This window comes from Vanacampus margaritifer, chromosome 13, assembly GCF_051991255.1.
Source record: "Vanacampus margaritifer isolate UIUO_Vmar chromosome 13, RoL_Vmar_1.0, whole genome shotgun sequence".
NCBI lineage: Eukaryota > Metazoa > Chordata > Actinopteri > Syngnathiformes > Syngnathidae > Vanacampus > Vanacampus margaritifer.
In genome coordinates, this window is record NC_135444.1 from 19,788,604 (window position 1) to 19,807,344 (window position 18,741).

At 36.9% G+C, this 18,741-nt stretch overlaps 1 long non-coding RNA gene across 1 annotated transcript in view; it reads left to right on the forward strand.

The window, feature by feature from the left end:
• Positions 1-2,781, forward strand: part of LOC144062490 (uncharacterized) — a 30,084-nt gene extending 27,303 nt beyond the window's left edge. Inside the window, exon 3 of the long non-coding RNA XR_013296407.1 lies at positions 1,492-2,781. This is a non-coding gene — a long non-coding RNA (uncharacterized LOC144062490). The remainder of the gene's footprint in view (positions 1-1,491) is intronic.
• The last annotated feature ends 15,960 nt before the right edge of the window (positions 2,782-18,741 follow it).

Sequence of the window (18,741 nt, forward strand, 5' to 3'; positions counted from 1 at the left end):
AAATAGGGGAGTGGTTGAGCAATTCTACAAAGACAATTTTTTTTTTTTTGGTCTCCTGTCCTGTTTTTTCCAATTACTTCATGCTATTTAAACACACACACACACACACATGCTAATGGTCCACTGAAATAAGCCTCACGATAATTGTATTTGATTAACAGTGAAGGCGATTAAAGCATCAGGAAGACGCCAGCCAAACTAAAATAAGAAAATAGACAATTATATAAAGATGATACGAATAATTGGAGGCCGTTAAAAATCCTAAACACACTCAAGGGATGTTTTTTGGCAAGATGTTCAATATATTGTTTCATTCCTTTTCGACACTTTGCCCTGTGAAATATTCGAACCTTGCGTTACATACGGTGCCTTGCGAAAGTATCAACAAGTCTTCCATATTGGACACATTGGCACAATAAAAACAATCACTGGACAAATAGCTCAGTCAGATAAACACTCGTCTTCCAACCAGATGGACCGGGTTCGAGCCTCACTTTTGGATTTTTGCGCTATTTAACATGGCCGATAGTGGTCGCTAAACTCAAATATGTACCATTTGGTCGTAATTTGGCAAAAACGACCTATGTGGTCATATTTATAGGAGGACTGTCTCAAAAGTATTAGTCCCCTTGAACTTTTTGACCTTTAGCCACATTTCAGGCTTCAAATATAAAAATAGAAAATGTGATTTTTATTTATTTTTTGAAGAAGCAACAATTGGAACAAAATGTATTAAACTTTTTTTTTATATATAAATATATAACTGAAAAGTAGGACGTGCAAAATTATTCTAATTTAGTACGATTCAGAATCGATTTTGAATGTCCAAAAATTGATTTTATTTAAATTATTTCATACTGTCTTGCCTTTGTCTGTGTGTGCCTTTATTTGGAGCGCTGTTGATGTTGTACCCGGTTAGGCCACTGAGGGGCAGTGTGGTTAAACGCGGTCTGATACACTGTTAAGTTGTAGCCACATTAGAGAGTAGAAGGAAAAAGTTACGATCAAGTTATTCCAATAAAAGTTGGGTTTTTTTTTCAGTGTGGAGCCGTTCTTTTGAGTGATAAAAGTGTCGCGAGTAGCGCGCTAATTAGCATTAGCAAGTCAGACTGGAGTAGATCATTACGATTCCTTGCACATCTATAGATTGAAGCAAAAATCATTGTCAATCGAAAAAAATCGATTCTGAATCAAATCGCAGACCCAAAAATCGGAATCGAACCAAATCGTGAGACATTCAAAGATTCCCACCCCTATTGTAAATATTATGTGGTCACGTCGGGGTCACCAATTGTGTATTCCACATTTGCTTATTGTTTTCCCATCAAAATGCCTTTTCTCCCTCCATGATTCCTCAAAAGTAGACGATGCGAGTCTTTCATGGATGATTGCAGGGAGCGAGAGAAGACTTTCATGTACAGCGCATTGACTGCTGCCTTTAGAACTCTCACGCAGCATCGCACTGACTTGAACTTTCTCTTTTGTGCGTAGGAGCTGGCCAAGGTGTTACATCAGACCGGCGAGCCGCTCGAGTCGCCGACAATGATGACATCACACAGACGCACGTTTGAACGACCGTCACGCGTGTTCAAGTTGGAGCACCGTGAAGTAAAGCCGAACTGGACTGAGATGGAACAACTCGCATTGGAAAAAAAATAAATAAATAAAAAATAATACAATTTTAAGTAGCATAAAATGGAACTGGCGTGTTCAGTATTTACGAGCAAAAATCTTCACGTGTGTTTGGGGAAAGCCGACTACTCGCAAACCATTTGACTTGTGAACTGTGAAGCGAATGGAATTAGCCAATCAAAGAAGCGCCCAAATGTTTGTTTTTTTTAATGTTATTATGTTTACCAAATGCCAAGAAGTATTTACCAAAGCAAATTCACACACAACATAACCCAAGCTGTTAAAAGCCAGATTTTCAATCTTTATTTGTTAGGTCTGTTTAAAATTTGAAAAATCCTTAAGTGTGTCTAGCAGGCCTTAAACAGGCTTGAAAATGCAGCAGGTGGACATGCTTCTTAGCTTGCTATGTTAAAATTGAAAAGATAATCAAATATCAACTCATTCACTGCCATTGACGGCTATAGACGTCAAAAATTCATTTGAACTATTTCTATTACTTTAACTTTTTTTTTCTTTTGTTAACAAGAGTTTGAAAACCTAGATTTTTTTACTGTACATTTACAACAGATATAAAATGTGTGATTAATCGTGAGTTAACTATTGAAGTCATGCGATTAATTACGATATTTTTTTTAATTGTAATTAATCGCATGACTTGTTAACAATAGTATGAAAACCTAGACATTTTTTTTAATAATCTTTTTTTTATTTTTTAGATTATTAAAAATCAGGGGCGTCAGGCAATTAAAATTAATCGCATGACTTCAATAGTTAACTCACGATTAATCACACATTATACATCAGTTCTAAATGTACAATAAAAAAAATTCTAGATTTTCATACTCTTGTTAACAAAAGTGGAAAAAAATGTTAAACTAATAGAAATAATTCAAATATTTTTTTTTACGCCTATAGCCGTCAACGGCAGTGAATGAGTTAATCAAGACTCTCACGTGTTGTTAATGAAATATCTGTGTACTGCTAAATTAATAAAGGTTGACACATTTGTTGAAACAAAATGTGGAGTTTAAACAAATGGATGCAAAACATGGAAGGTCAATAAGAAATGCAATTTATCGCAAATCTAAAATGGAAGTGTTGTATAATTAATATAACAATGTAAATAAAGGTGACATTTTCTGCTGAAAAGAGCCTGTGACAACTGTGGACCCCCACCATATGTCTCACAACTTCAAACATTGCAAATACCACGTACAAAATTGCTTTAAAAAAAAAATTGAAGCTAAAGCATGCATATAAAATTATCAAAAAAATAATATTGGTCTTAAATGTATTCTTTCAATAAATCGAGTCAAGCGGAGGCCACAGTGGAGGTTCACCAACTCCGATGGAATGACACAGAGACCCCCCAAATCTCTACAAAGCTAACAAGTTTAGCTTTGTCTTTCACGTTACACACACGTGCGCACACACACAAAGTGAGAAGCTGGAGAACAGTAGCCACTGGTTATCTGTTGAAATGTGTGTAAATGATCACATGACTGCGGTCATAACTCAAAGCTCTGCAGGCAACTGATGGAGGCTGACAGTGTGTGTGTCTGTATGTGCGTGCGTGCGTGTGCCGAATCATTTTAGACTCTGTTTGGTGTCTTCCTGCTCATCCTCGTTGCCTCCGGAGATGAAACGGATTCTGTTACTGTCCGTTACGCTACAGTACTGCTTTCTACACACACAAGTACACACACACACACACACACACACACACACACACTACCCCGCGCCCTCTCTACCGCCTCTCTCACACACACACTTTCCTGCTCTCGAAAATCGCATGAGTGTGTTTAACCTTATTGATTTGGTCTTGCCTATATTGACCCAGATCAAGCTAATCAATCACTGATATCTGTGTTTACTTGGGGGGAGATGAGTTGAGGGTGATGAATTGCAGATTAGTCACTAAAGTGAAGAGCAATAAGAAGTGTATATATATATATATATATATATATATATATATATATATTAGGGGTGTGAATTGCCTGGCGATTCGATTCGCATCACGATTCATATGTCACGATTCGATTCAATTAATCCCGATACAAATCTACAAAAGCGATTTTATTTTTTTTTACTCAAATTTAGAAAATACTCATCAGTAAACTTGTACATGTACACTGTAAGATTTGTATGAAAATGTATTTATCCGTCCGTCCGTCTTCTTCCGCTTATCCGGGGTCGGGTCGCGGGGGCAGCAGCTTTAGCAGGGAAGCCCAGACTTCCCTCTCCCCAGCCACTTCAGCCAGCTCCTCCGACGGGACCCCAAGGCGTTCCCCAAGGACAGCCGAGAGACATACAGTAGTCTCTCCAGTGTGTCCAGGGTAGGACATGCCCGAAACACCTCCCCAGGGAGGCGTCCAGGAGGCATCCGAACCAGATGCCCGAGCCACCTCAACGTGGAATGTATTTATTTATCTGAAAAATTCAGACTTATAACTGAGCCACTGCATTTAATAAACAGGTTGCAGTCTGTTTCATGTTTGAACAGCACCGAAATTAAATATTAAGGCTTAATGTGTGAATCCCAACCCTAAGTGAAGACGCTTTGTTGAATATTCCCATGAAAAAAAATGTATGTTTAAAAATCGATTCGGCCGCATATCGAATCGATTCGAGAATTGCGCGCTGTAATATCGCGATATATTGCCGAATCGATTTTGTATAACACCCCTAATATATATATATATATATATTAGATATAAATAAAATAGTGATACAATAAATATCGAATCGTTATAGAAATATGTAGACTCAAGTACTCGCTCAATGTGACCACATTTCTGTGTGGTATTGCAAATGATTATGTAAGGTGTCATCAAAAGTGTGTCATTGCATACATGTACTGTAAGTGCGTGTCTGAAGTCACATTCACTCCCCTCACCTAGTTAGCATACGCGCACGCACACACACCGGCAGACAGCGTAATTGAAAACCTCCACCTTTAACAACGTTGAAGGCCCTCCAGGTCTGTGCCAACGCCGGCTCCATCTCAGCTCACAGGAACAAGGAAGAAATCATTTTACAGTTGACTTTTGAGGTCAGCGAGAAGGCAGCGTCGGCTGGCTTCTCTCGGCCTCTCCGGGCGTGCATGTTGCCTTCATTACATAAAACCGCAGGGGGACTCCTTCCAATATTTTTTGTATTTTTTTTTTGGGGCTTCCTGGAAGATGATTTTGAATCACTGCTTGCGTTGAGCTCATTAGGATGAATACAATCTTGTTTTGTTTTTCTATTCTTAAATCTTTGACTGCCAGACGTTTTCAGAAACGGGTTGTCCCCAGTGCCAGCCGATTTTAAGCATTTTGACTGATCTTTCAAGGTCCATAGAAAATTATGTGTTTGGACTATGGAAACACACATACTACCAAATGAAAGATTGGACTCTCATCTTTCATCAGAAAATAAAGTTTGTTTCTACCTTATTCCGTTTTTCAGTAATCAACAATAGAAAATGGTTAGTTTCACCTCTGTTTTGAAACAAACGTCTTTTGACGTCTTTGGCACTCCTCCATAGGATTTTACTAAACGTTATTTAACGTTTTTGGCAGTCAAAGAGTTAAAAGGAATTTCATTCGCTTGTGAGTATAAGCGCTTCATAATTCGTTAACATTTTTTGCTACAGGTGAGCTTTCTAATGATCACTGAAAAAAAAAATGAAGAAAATAGAACCGCTAAAATGTCATCAATGCATTTACGTTTTGCATTCAATACTGTCACGTCTTTGTGACAATTTTCTTTTAGGACCTCGAGGGTCCAATCTTCACTGACAAGCTCACTTTACACATTTTTTTTTTGCTTAGGAAAATGACATTTGGAGCAATTTATTTTGGAGCAATCTGTAAATAACTCGTAGACACGCCACCATGTTCAAAAACGATTACAAAGGAATGGACTTTACTATCAAATGGCAATATTTACTCGCAGTTTATAAACCTCTTAAATGATCACTTTTTTTTGCTTTAGTTTCTAAATCAACAACAATCCTGCCAGGCCAAAGTTTTTCCAGGTTCAGACTGTGCCTCCCTTTAAAGGGTCAGAACTTGAGCCTTGTTTTTCCTTCTTCCTCCCTAATGATTTTCTTCTTTTTTTTCTCCCCCATCTAAGAAAACTTGGGGCGCTGAAAGGCGACCTGCCAGGCTTCCCATTCCACCGTCATTGTTGTTCTCATGTTTTTTTTGGACGGATTGTAAACCTCAAAGTGTAGCATTGTCATTGTCGAGCGTCTTAAAGGTGAGTAAGGATGAAGTGTGTGCGTTTTTCTTGTGTGTGCTTAATTCTATTTGCGAGCATGAAGAACAAAGTGAGTTTCCAGATTAAGGGACACCCAGGGGACTTCGGCCGTCTTTTTGCATATTAGTGATAGCGAAGGAGAACAGAAGACGCTATGACGGTCTTGGCTCCGAGATCAAGAAAAAGCCAATCACTCAACATTAATTCAACATCTTACATGCACAGTCAGCAGAATTCCACGTAAGGTACCAATGCCTCGACACGGGTGCGTGACTTGACAATGATCCAATAAGTACTGAAAGAAACTAAACGCAAACTAAGTGATGAGGCGTAAAGTGGCCGAGGGAGCTGATTGGGAAACGGGATAAAACTAAATCTAATCCAAAACCAATCTCTTGCCAAATCAAATAAAAAATGGATTTTATGTTTGTTTATCTCGTCCCTTCCACTTACACTTCCAATTCCATCACTTCATTCACAAGCGTCAAAGTATCCTTTTCTCCATTACTTCTTACATACAATTTAGCACCTTTTTATTTATAGTCTGTTAGAGGGAACAATTGAGATCAAAGTAAATCCGTCCCTTGAGTATGACGGTCCAAAATGGAAGGTTCCAAACTGTTGCAACATTCTCGTTCATTCTTCCGTGATTCATTTCTCTCTTGATGACCCAGCGAGTAACGTCGTCACACCTTTCTCTTCCTATGCCTGACCTCATTTACAAACAATGGTTTTTTTTTTTCCCCTCATTGATGTTGCGAAACCTTGAAAACTTTGAAACTCAATACATATTTCTTTGCATTTCCCAAATTGATTGAAAATGTGATTTATATAAAAAAAAAAAATCAACTGCTCAAAACTGAACTAATTTGCAGACAACAGGAGCGTAAATTAGGGCAATGGCTAAAAATAAATGACTTCCATGACCAAACCCTGTGACACACGGTGAAAATATGCTTGCCAGCCGAGTGCAAACACAGGCAACAAAGTGGTTTTCTGGTATGACGACTTCATCCGTCACCTTTGACATTTCGCATTTATCTTTCTAAATAAGAAAAACATCAACATGGCTCGTTCTCTTTGGCCAGATTACAAACATCGCACACTTGTACTTTAGCTTCTTCGAGTTATTTCTGCTCTCACGAGAGTATTTCTTCCCACTATTGGTAGATTCTTTCTACATTCATTTTGAAGTACTGGTCCGATGTAGGCATGATAAAGGAGTTGAGATGATGCGTTTTCCTCATTGGACCGTTTCAAGAGTTACCGTTGTGGAATCTTGGGCTCTCTCATACGCATCTCTTGCATAAAGATTGACAGCATCAGTCATTTTTGATCAAACATAACAAAGCAAACAAACTGTATTAGTCAACTGGTTGGACAGGATGCATAGGGAGCTCCTCACCACCAACAGACCGTACATCTACGTCACTCTCTATAGGAGTTTTAAAGAATTTATTTGGTAATAGAATTATCGGTGAAAATCAGGAATTTGGCAGTTTCCCGGAGAGCCAGGTCCATTTTCGGGCATTTCCGTTATGACAAATAAAGTTAAGCGTGAGATCCTAGAAGAGGATTGGGTGAATGTCATGTGGTCGGATGAAACCAAAATAGAACAGAGCTCATCGCGTTTATATAAAGGGGTGTCAAAATTAGTAGGTTCATTTTGAGTTCATTTAAAGTTTCCTTTAACGCCGCTATTTTTTTTTTAATGACCCCTTAATGGAAAGCCTGTGCTGCGGGGAATTCCAGTTGCAACGCAGCAGACACGTCCACGTCAAAATTGAGCAGTAATAAATGTAATAATAGTGCATATATTTGTCAAGTTGTATTTTACAATTTCAAAAATGTGCAGAATTTCACAAGTTACTTGTTAAAGATTAGCTCTTAATACGAAAACAAAAATGCACCAAAGTCTTAAAAATGCAATTCTGCCATCTAGTGGCAGAAAAACGACCAACACAAATCAGTATCACTCTCGTTTCTTACAGTAAAGTACATATTTTTTATTTGAACTCAATTTTATTAATTATTATAAATTACTGTATCAATGACTAAAAGATGCAGCCATATTCCTATTAAAAAAAATTGGGCCACTTTTATGTTAACAAGAGTATGAAAACGTAGAAAAAAACATTTTATCTATTTTATTGTACATTTAGAACAGATATAAAAATTGCAATTAATCGTGAGTTAACTATTGAAGTCATGCGATTAATTACAATTAAAGATTTGAATCACCTGACAACCAATATATATATATATATATATATGTATATATATATATATATGTATATATATATATATATATATGAACATAAACCTTTCATAAATAGAGGTAATATTTGTATTTGAAATGAATGCAAAATAATTAATCCGTTGTAGGTCCAAAATTAAGTGATACTTACTTTTTATTTATTAATTTAATTAATTTTTTTTATTTATCAAAGTGTGGTTAAAAATGTATACAATGCAATATTTCAATGTGTTAAAAACCTCTGTTATAAAGAAATAACATATTTGATAACTATCTATTGCTCATTGACTAAAAAAAAAAATCTGATTAAAGTGTTTCATATTATATCATTTTCTTTTCTATTTTCCGATGGGTTTCACGCTGGCGGCTTGCACCTTGTACATAACGCCGGCCATGCGCAACCTTGTGAATCTGATCTGCGGAGTGCCCTTTTCCACACAAACAAACACGCAGAGAGCACAGAGGGAGAAAGCAGACACACCTGAGAACCAGCATGTTCTGTTTGAGGAGGGAGACCTGTTGTTACCTGCCTTTAGGCTGGGCTCACACTCACGCACACGCAACGAGAACACACTCGCTCTGCGGCTAAACAAACCGACCGCCCCAGCTGTGTTCCACCGTGTGTGTGTTTGTGTGTGGACAGGCAGACCCTCCATCAGCATCCTGTCACACACAAGATGTTTATCCAATTTGTCAAGATAATCTTTCCTCAAACTGGCTGCCAAGTAGCCTGCCTGAGCACTCACACACACACACGCACGCACGCAGTAAAAAAAAAAGAAAAAGTCACACACCTGGGGGGGAAGGTTCACCGATATCCACTGCTTGGCCTGTAATGGAGTCCCGCTCTTCCATGTTGTTAGCTACGAGCACCACACAAATGATGATTTACTTGAATTTTGTGAACACAATCTTCTTTGTATGAAACATTTGTCAGGCTGTTAGCATCAAAGCTAATTTCGCTTATTAAACTGCCTTTGAAAAGTAGTCCGTTGTCTTCTGTGAGCCTAGCAGGGATTAGCCGCTAGCAAGCATAAGCTAGCTGCTAGCCGCTAACACCAGCAAGCTGATTATATCATACATTAAATGGCAGCATAAGTAGGTAGCATTTTTTTTTTTTTAGCATATTACATTAGTGACTGAACATGATTCGGCGTCGTGTTGCGTTGATGTTGTTAGCAATACATTAGATTGGCAATATAAAGAAATAAAAGCCTAAAAAGGCGTTGATGTCCATGTACAAGTTGTTGGGCATGTTACAGTAATTTATAGTATAAACAATGGTTGTGGCTTGACTTGTCTTTTCCAACTCAAGTCACGTGTCGGTTATTAGCCGGCTAGATAGTAAATCCGACTGCCATGTAGTTTGTTGTTGCTTAATATTTGCCAACTCGGCCTGTTTTTATTAGCCAATAAGATGAGAACGAAGGGCTAATATTGTCACAAATTCACACTTGCGCAAAATTTAAACAACCTAAAAAGATTTTAGTTGCCTGTGACTGTTTCATCATTACAAAAGACAAATATAATAAACAAATAAATGACTGAAAAGTAAAACTATGATTCATTTGACATTTGACCGCGTTGATGTTGCGCAATACTTTTAACGTTGCCGCTCATTCTTGAATTTTATTTAGGTGACCGACGTTTTCAAGACTAAAGTCTCATATCCAGGATTAAAGCTAATGTTGTCATTTTTACCCGTGTAAAAATGGCACAAGTGATTTGCATAAATAAGCAATAAACACGGCAAGGCAACACATGAACACACAGACACCAACGCATAATTGCAGCTAAGCTCCATATGACACACTCGTATGCTTAGATGCCACACACACACACACACACACACTGAAAATCCTGGAATGAAGCAAAGCTGATGATTTTCTAATGAATAGTTTCATTGGCCATGGTCCGGATTAGTGTAAAGGGATTGGTTGGGTATATTTACGTGCTTTTAATGATTTCACAACTTTATATTTAGAGCTTTGCCTTATCAATGGCAATCATCTCTCGGCTTGGAAAACAAACCTTCGAGCCGGGCGACGACACAATTACACGCCCCTGCCACACACACACACGCACACACACACACACATACATCGGTCTGTCACCTCCGACACCGTCTGCAAAGTTAATGTGCAACATATTAAAGCGTCGCCGGGTGGGAGAGATGAAAGTCAAAAGCTCGTCCTTCATCAAACGTATTAAAACTCTCGCTTAAAAAGTTGTGAACTTTTACAAAAGAGCGTATGCCTTCATCTGGATGCTAAAACTCACTAAATGCTTGGCTGGAACATTCCGAGCAAGTATGAAAGTGTCGATTTACTTGAGATGAAGTCGAGGCAGCGCTTCTTTTAGCATTAAAGCTGCGTAAGCTAAGAGTTCATAAAGCGGGACTGTCGAGTGTGGAATGTGGTCCTCCATCTTATGGTCTGGAAAGGTCTGGAAGGTCCTTTTTATTAAGAATATGGGCACACGTCAATGTTATGATGCCAAGGAGTGAATTCATCTGCTGATGAAGTTAGGATACTTTTCAGTTCTGTTAGAAAAAAATAATAAATCGACAGTATAGTACAGGCCAGGGGTGTCCATACTTTAAAAAAAAAAAAAAAAAAAAAAAGGGGAGGGGGTATTATAAGACAGAGGTGTTAAGATGTGATTAGAAGAAGAAAAAAATAATAATAAAAAAATATATATATTAAAAAATAAAAATAAAAAAAAGAGAGCGCAATGATGATGACATGTCAAATCGGTAAAATTACCGAATGAACAATAGTGAGCTGTCCAGAAAAAAAAAAAAAAAACGAAAAAAAGATCCGCCCCAGTATTATGTTGATCTTGATGTAGTAAGTTGACATTTCTTAGGATCATCAATTATTAGGGGTATTCACCTTAACAAAGAAAAATGTTGCTAGTAGCTAGTTGTGACTTTGCATGTTGTTGGCATAACAACTTTGTCAAAACTCACACTTTTCACACCTCCTTTTTTGAAAAGTAAAACACAATGAAATAAAATAGAGATGCGGGCCATACCAAAAGATATTTTGAGTAAATGTTGTGGGCCGCTAAAAAATGAAAGGCGGGCTGCAAATAGCCCCGAGGCCACAGTTTGTGTATCTCATGTACTTCACTTATGAAACTCTCTAGCAAATGACATTTTAAGAATGTTTTGTTTATGTGCAAGGCAATCGTTAAAATCTCAAAATTATTAAAATGAGTTAATTGTGTGTTGTGATCATGTGTGCTAAACAAATTGTATTAACATTAATGCTAACGCACACGATGGGAGACACTCAATGAAATGTATTTTTGTTCAAATCAAACTCATTGGTGGTTAAGGACGTATGAATAAAGCATTAAAATGAGTTGAGATTTCCGATGATGATTATAGGAATTCCATTTTTCTTGCCGCCAACAGGAACAAAAGGCTGCAATTTATTTTCATTCGCGAATTTGTTGAAGCTAAAGAAGCTAACTGAATCAATGCCAGTTTTAAAGATAACTATTGTGTAGCAATGGAGCATAATAATAACAATTTGAATTCTACAACAGTTATCAAAAGAGTAACTGAAGTCGGAAAATATGATGTAGAACAATAACCTTCCTTCCTTCCTTCCTTCCTTCCTTCCTTCCTTCCTTCCCCAAGTATTTTCCATCCTCCTCAGGTGTGCTTACCAGATTCAACACGACGTTTTTTCTTTCTGTTCTTCCCCAAGTTGAGCAGAACGAACGTGAAATGTTGCAGGGCCGGTAATTTTCCACAGCGCGTTTGTGCGGTGGGCGCAGCGTGGACAGGTGCGCGGCAGCTCACCTGCAAACATCACAAACGCAGATTGCACGTCAGCTTTTAGAAGAAACACAGAACGCGTCACTAAGACAAACCACTGATTGATATTTCTCTTTCCGAAGAGCCCAAATTCCCCACCTTCCATATTTTGAGCTTGTTTTGCCCACCTACGCTGTTCAAAAAAAAAAAGAAGCTGGGGCGGAACTCCCTTTTAATGTTATCAGAAGCGAAAAGCATCTGGCCACATCAGTGATGCCGCTTTTCTTATCTGCCCTGCGCGAGCATTCCAGTCAAAGGCAGACATTTGACCTGGTGGCAGCGCGAGGCTTGAAGACAAGTCGGGACTTGCGCTTTGTCCCTCCCAATCACCACTGTAGGTCGTGCCTACCGTCTTCAGATACGCACACGGAAGACCCGCTTTCTTCCAGGGGGGAACACGCACCCAAAAACAGACGTGTCATACAAACAGGCCGCCTGATCTGTATCTGTGTTTTTACTGTTTTGATGAATGTTCGGATGTTTTTCCACAGCAACCAGTGAGGTAAGTAGCCCACACACGCAGGCGGTGACATAGCAGAGGGACGAAAAGACAGGTTCGGCCAGTTTTTTTTTTTTTTTTTTTTCTTCTCCACTAGGCTTCAACTAAATATGAGCTGCTTGCTTTGCTTGCATCGTCGCCGCCCACCTCACACAAGACCTGCTGGGAATCCCGACATCACAGGTTACCTTTGTGTCACCTTATCAACAGGCAAAAAGTTGGCCAACAAGGAGAACGAACGGGAAGGAGTAAAGTAGAGGAAAAGACACTTTATTGAATGATAATAGATAATCATAAAAATAACTCAATGAGTCAAAGAATACCGCATCTATGTGAAAATGACGTGAAAAATCACAGATATCAAAATATGCTGTGTGGGGTTGACACAGGATGTCTATGGCCACCTTGTAGCTCCGCCCCTGGTCTGGAGCCACAGAATTTGCCTGCAGGTTACCTGAAATATCTTTCAAGTATCTTAATTGCAAGGCACCTTGCGCATTTTATTTTTTTTTGAAAAATAAAAAGGTTGGCAAAGTGAATTTATAAAGTTTGTAAACAAAATCTGCTTAAACTTGTAATAAAAAATGTGGCTTCCATTTTTTTCCCCCTTACACAATATCACCTCTTCAATGCGACGAAGTAAAGCAATCATTTTAAAAATGTCAATTATGTTCTGGAGGGTTTTAGGACGGAGTTCCATTTCCGCGGCAGTGACATAACCCAAATTTGTACGTAAATTGAAATGCCGCATTCAGTCATTAACCTATCCTAGGCAGTAGTGAAAACATAATTAGAGGGAATATTTGTATGAAAAACACTTGAATAAAAAACACTCTCAGTAAAAAAATAAAATAATAATAAAAAGTGCAGGAGTAAATGCCTTCTTGTATTGCCTGATGACGTTTTCATACGTAGCATACCATTCGTGGCCATGGCTCGTTGGAATAACCCTTTAGCGCAACCAGGTTAAGTAAACTAAATAAAAATACAGGCAGACGATTCAAATAAATAAAAAAAAATGGGAAGAAAAGCACATCTGACGTTTTGAATCAGGAAAGTAATTGGACCGTTAATGGTAAATTCTGTCTTGTGTCTCACCAATCACGTCTTGTTTTAAGCACGTGCGTTGTACATGCACGCGCACACCTGTCGCGTGTGCCATCGTCACACGTCTTCTTGCAGAGTGAGCGGACGTCAAGCCGGCCGACCTGTTGGAGTGACGAATAGACTGCGGACAGCCCAGCGCACCTTCTTGTCAGGGAAACGGCCCGTCTGCTGGTGTGAATCGGGTTCAAAACTCTCAAATCGACATTCTTCACTGGTCATTTTCAAGCCTAGGGGCTGCGCAACCTGTGACATGTCATTTTGAATGCACGTATGCGCCATTGCCAACAGTTATGGTTCGAGTAAAAGGGGTGTGTACGGATGGCAAGACAACAAGAAGGCCTACTCAGTCCTATAACAGTTTTTTTTTCTTTTTTATACAAATGTTCACAGTAACTAGCCATTTGGAATTTCGGGAGCATTGAAATAATATGGAATGATTTGGAATGTTTGGAATGGTTTTAATTGGTCAATATATGTGGAAACTGGAGTTGAATAAGCAAATATTTGGAGTTTTTGAAAATGTTGTGAATGAGAGAACTAAATGAGAGATGGCTTGAAAGATCGGAACTTTTGAATCGGTCAAGCAATGTTGAGGGAAGAGTGAATAATGTAGAATATGTCCTAATATGGGAATTTGGGGTGGTTAAAAAAAAAAAAAAAATTAAAAAAGGAACGGAATTTTTCTACATGCAAAATTTGGGCATGTTGAAAATCATTCAAATCTAAATCTGTTATTTTGAATGTGCCAATGGAAATTAGTCTTAATTAAGTACCTACGTAAATTCAGTCTCAATCAGAATGAATGCTGAATTTTTAGGTGAAAAATGTGCACATATAAGAAAACCATTTATTTTTGGAATAACAAAATTAAAAGCCCTCATGCAGTGATTTTTTTTTGAATATTTTGAATTTAGAATGATGTGAACCAGATCAATTATGTAAAAGGAGAAGTGCGTCAAAAAGTTGAAAAAAAAAAAAAAGCCTTCACACAATTATGACCTTATGTTAGCACATCTTAGTAAGAGACAGCAACATCCCATTTATGTGCAAATTTGGTTTACGTCACTGCCATTGAAAGTGAACTGAGGGCCCTCCAAAGCGAAATGCCCCAAAGGTAATACAATTCAATATTTGACCAAAATCGTTGAAGAAAAAAAAAAACTGCACTGCACTTCAAATTCCATCCATCTGTCATGTATGATGTCACACGGGAGGCAAAAAAAATGGACCAGCAATAGCATGCATGAGTTAAAGAATTTGTGAAAAGACGGTAAATATGCAGACTGACTACCATTCCAAGCAGCGTGTTGTCACTTTGTGTCCCATTGCAGCCACAACACTTAAATTTTTTGATAGTAAATGCAAATTATTATCACATTGCACATTTCGGGTTAAGACTTGTTTTATCTTTTTTCTTCTCCAAAATGAACAGTGATAAATCCATGTTTATTTCCGTTTGACAGGAAATGGGAACGCTCATTTCAGCATTTATTAATGCCACCACTATACCGCGCGCATTCATCCAAATTTGTGCAAAACGAGGCCGCTAAGTGAACTAAATCGTTTTTTAATTCGCTGCACTGTTAGCCGTGTCATGTAGCACCATGTAATGGAGCATGACAGCTCCCTGGTTCCCTGGTGACCCTTGACCCCAATCACAGTGGTGTGGGACCCTAGCCTCCCCGTACGCTATTCTCACACAGACACACATACCTCATCACATTGTTTCAACAGATTAGAGGAGATTGCGCTGTCAGACGTGCAGCTTGTGTGCACAGCGCAACGAGCTGGAGACGACCGCCAAGAAAAAGTTGACACTTCCTGTCTGGCTGAACGCATCCATCTTTTTTCCCCCTCGCTAATTCTTTTGTCATGTTGACGTGTGATATCATTTTAGGCACCTCCGTAATATCGTTTTGTTGGAAATGGAGCAAAAACTGAATTGCTTGCTGTCTACTACTCATGATGCAAAACTTGAGCAACTTGAGTAGTTGGCGGTTGTCAGCGTGCGTGTTCGGGAGCCGCCTGCGATACTTGTGACGGGAGCCCAACCGAGCAGAAAAGAGGCCAGCGCGCTCGTACCTCGGTGCAGACACTCAGGCTCTTGAATACGCGCGCACACACACACATAAACTGTCAGACACACAAGTGTGTGTGATGCAGATGTCCAATGACAGCTCTCTGCTGGGGGTCATCTGGAAGCAGCTACCGAAGGGACATTGGGCCGCATGCACGTACACACACTATGCCCATTAAGGAGCATGTCATCACGTGTAGTGTGCCACGTCGTCGCCGACATTTTCCAGAATATTCTCAGCGGAATGACGGGGAAAAAAACAACAGATGAACGTTATTATTAATAACCAAATTAATTAATAAATAAATAAAATAATTAATTAGTTAAACAGAATATTCTCAACAGATTGATGGGGAAAAAAAACAAAACACATGAATGCTATTATTATTAATAACTAAATTAATTAATTAATAATAAAATAAAATAAAATAAAATAATTAATTAGTTAACCAGAATATTCTCAATAGATTGATGGGGAAAAAACAGATAAATGTTGTTATTATTATTAATAACTTAATAAAATAATTAATAAATTAACCAGATTATTCTCAACAGATTGATGGGGAAAAAAACAACAGATGAACGTTATTATTAATAACCAAATTAATTAATAAATAAATAAAAAAATTAATTAGTTAAACAGAATATTCTCAACAAATTGATGGGGGGGAATTTTATTAATGTTATTATTATTAATAACCAAATTAATTAATTTATTAATAAAATAAAATGAAATAATTAGTTAACCAAAATATTCTCAACAGATTGATGGGGAAAAAAAACCAAAACACATGAATGCTATTATTATTAATAACCAAATTAATTAATTAATAATAAAATAAAATAAAATAAAATAATTAATTAGTTAACCAGAATATTCTCAATAGATTGATGGGGAAAAAAACAGATAAATGTTGTTATTATTATTAATAACTTAATAAAATAATTAATAAATTAACCAGATTATTCTCAACAGATTGATGGGGAAAAAAACAACAGATGAATGTTATTATTAATAACCAAATTAATTAATAAATAAATAAAATAATTAATTAGTTAAACAGAATATTCTCAACAAATTGACGGGGGGGACATTTTATTAATGTTATTATTATTAATAACCAAATTAATTAATTTATTAATAAAATAAAATGAAATAATTAGTTAACCAAAATATTCTCAACAGATTGATGGGGGAAAAAAAACAAAACACATGAATGCTATTATTATTAATAACCAAATTAATTAATTAATAATAAAATAAAATAAAATAAAATAATTAATTAGTTAACCAGAATATTCTCAATAGATTGATGGGGAAAAAAACAGATAAATGTTGTTATTATTATTAATAACTTTATAAAATAATTAATAAATTAACCAGATTATTCTCAACAGATTGATGGGTAAAAAAACAACAGATGAACGTTATTAATAACCAAATTAATTAATAAATAAATAAAATAATTAATTAGTTAAACAGAATATTCTCAACAAATTGACGGGGGGGAAATTTTATTAATGTTATTATTATTAATAACCAAATTAATTAATTTATTAATAAAATAAAATGAAATAATTAGTTAACCAAAATATTCTCAACAGATTGATGGGGGGAAAAAAAACAAAACACATGAATGTTATTATTATTAATAAGCCAAATTAATTAATTAATAATAAAATAAAATAAAATAAAATAATTAATTAGTTAACCAGAATATTCTCAATAGATTGATGGGGAAAAAAACAGATAAATGTTGTTATTATTATTAATAACTTAATAAAATAATTAATAAATTAACCAGATTATTCTCAACAGATTGATGGGGGGGGGGGAAACAGATGAATGTTATTATTATTATTAACCAAATTAATTAATAATGTAAATAATAAATAAAATAAAATAAAATAAAATAAAATAAAATAAAATAAAATAATTAGTTAACCGGAATGTTCTCAACAGATTGATGGGGGAAAAAAACAGATGAATGTTATTATTATTAACGCAAAATGTGTTGGACCTAATCGCAAAGTTCAAGAAATCTTTTCTGTACCCCAGGGAGCAATTTTTTGTGTAGTAAGATGCAAATCAACTTTAATTGGCAATAAATATGTATCAAAAGTACTTTTGGTATTGGTATCGGTGTCTGCTCAAGAGTAAAATAGTCGTATTAGTATTAGTCTGAAAAAAGTATCGAACATTCCTAAGATTCAGAACATACTTATAGTTTTCTTTTTATATTGATTTGAAGAAAATTGCAAATCAAATGGAAATCGCAATAAAAATGGCAAAGCGATCTTTCCCTGCAATTGTTCATCCCTAAATGATTTTGTACACTTTCACCCCTCCCATCAAAGCTCTGCTGCAGCTGGAAGAGGAAGGAGGGACAAGTGAGATGAGGTAAGCGGTGGTTCGGGGCGGGGGGAGAAGACCCGCCACCCCCATGGTGAGTGCCTCTCCATTCCCACACCACAGGTGACTGCCCTCCATTGCTCCCCACATCCCTTCTGGCCTGCCTCCCTCTTTTTTTGGAGGGCGGGGGGGTCGTCTTCCCTCCTCCTTCGCCACCCCAGTGTCTCTCCTCAGCCATTCATCGTTCCTCTTAATAAACACAAGAGGCCCTGCATGGTGCCAGCAAACTATACTTGTCAACGTGGATTAAATGTAAATAGAAATCAAATAATCAAATAAATATCGGACTGACATTTCAATACACAAAAAAATATAGTTTGAACAGGTTGCTGTATATGTAACTTAATGAGATTCATAGATATCATTTTTTTTGTATGAACTTATTAGCGGCAACAAAACCCCTCGCAATAACACATTCGTCGTAATACATTTTGTTTTTATGATTCGTTATGGAAGTTCAAAGCAAACATGGTGCATCAACATTTAGCTGTTATGCTGCATACAAATGGTTTGGCTTGGTTTGATTGATTGAACATGTAAATGCAATACAAAATATAAAATACAAGTGAAAGAGAGAAAATAAAAATGAAAAAGGAAAATAATTCTTAGTAAAGCCATAATTCACATGTTCAAAGGGAGTAGGAAGATTTATCTAGTCCTACCCCCACTAATTTATATCATG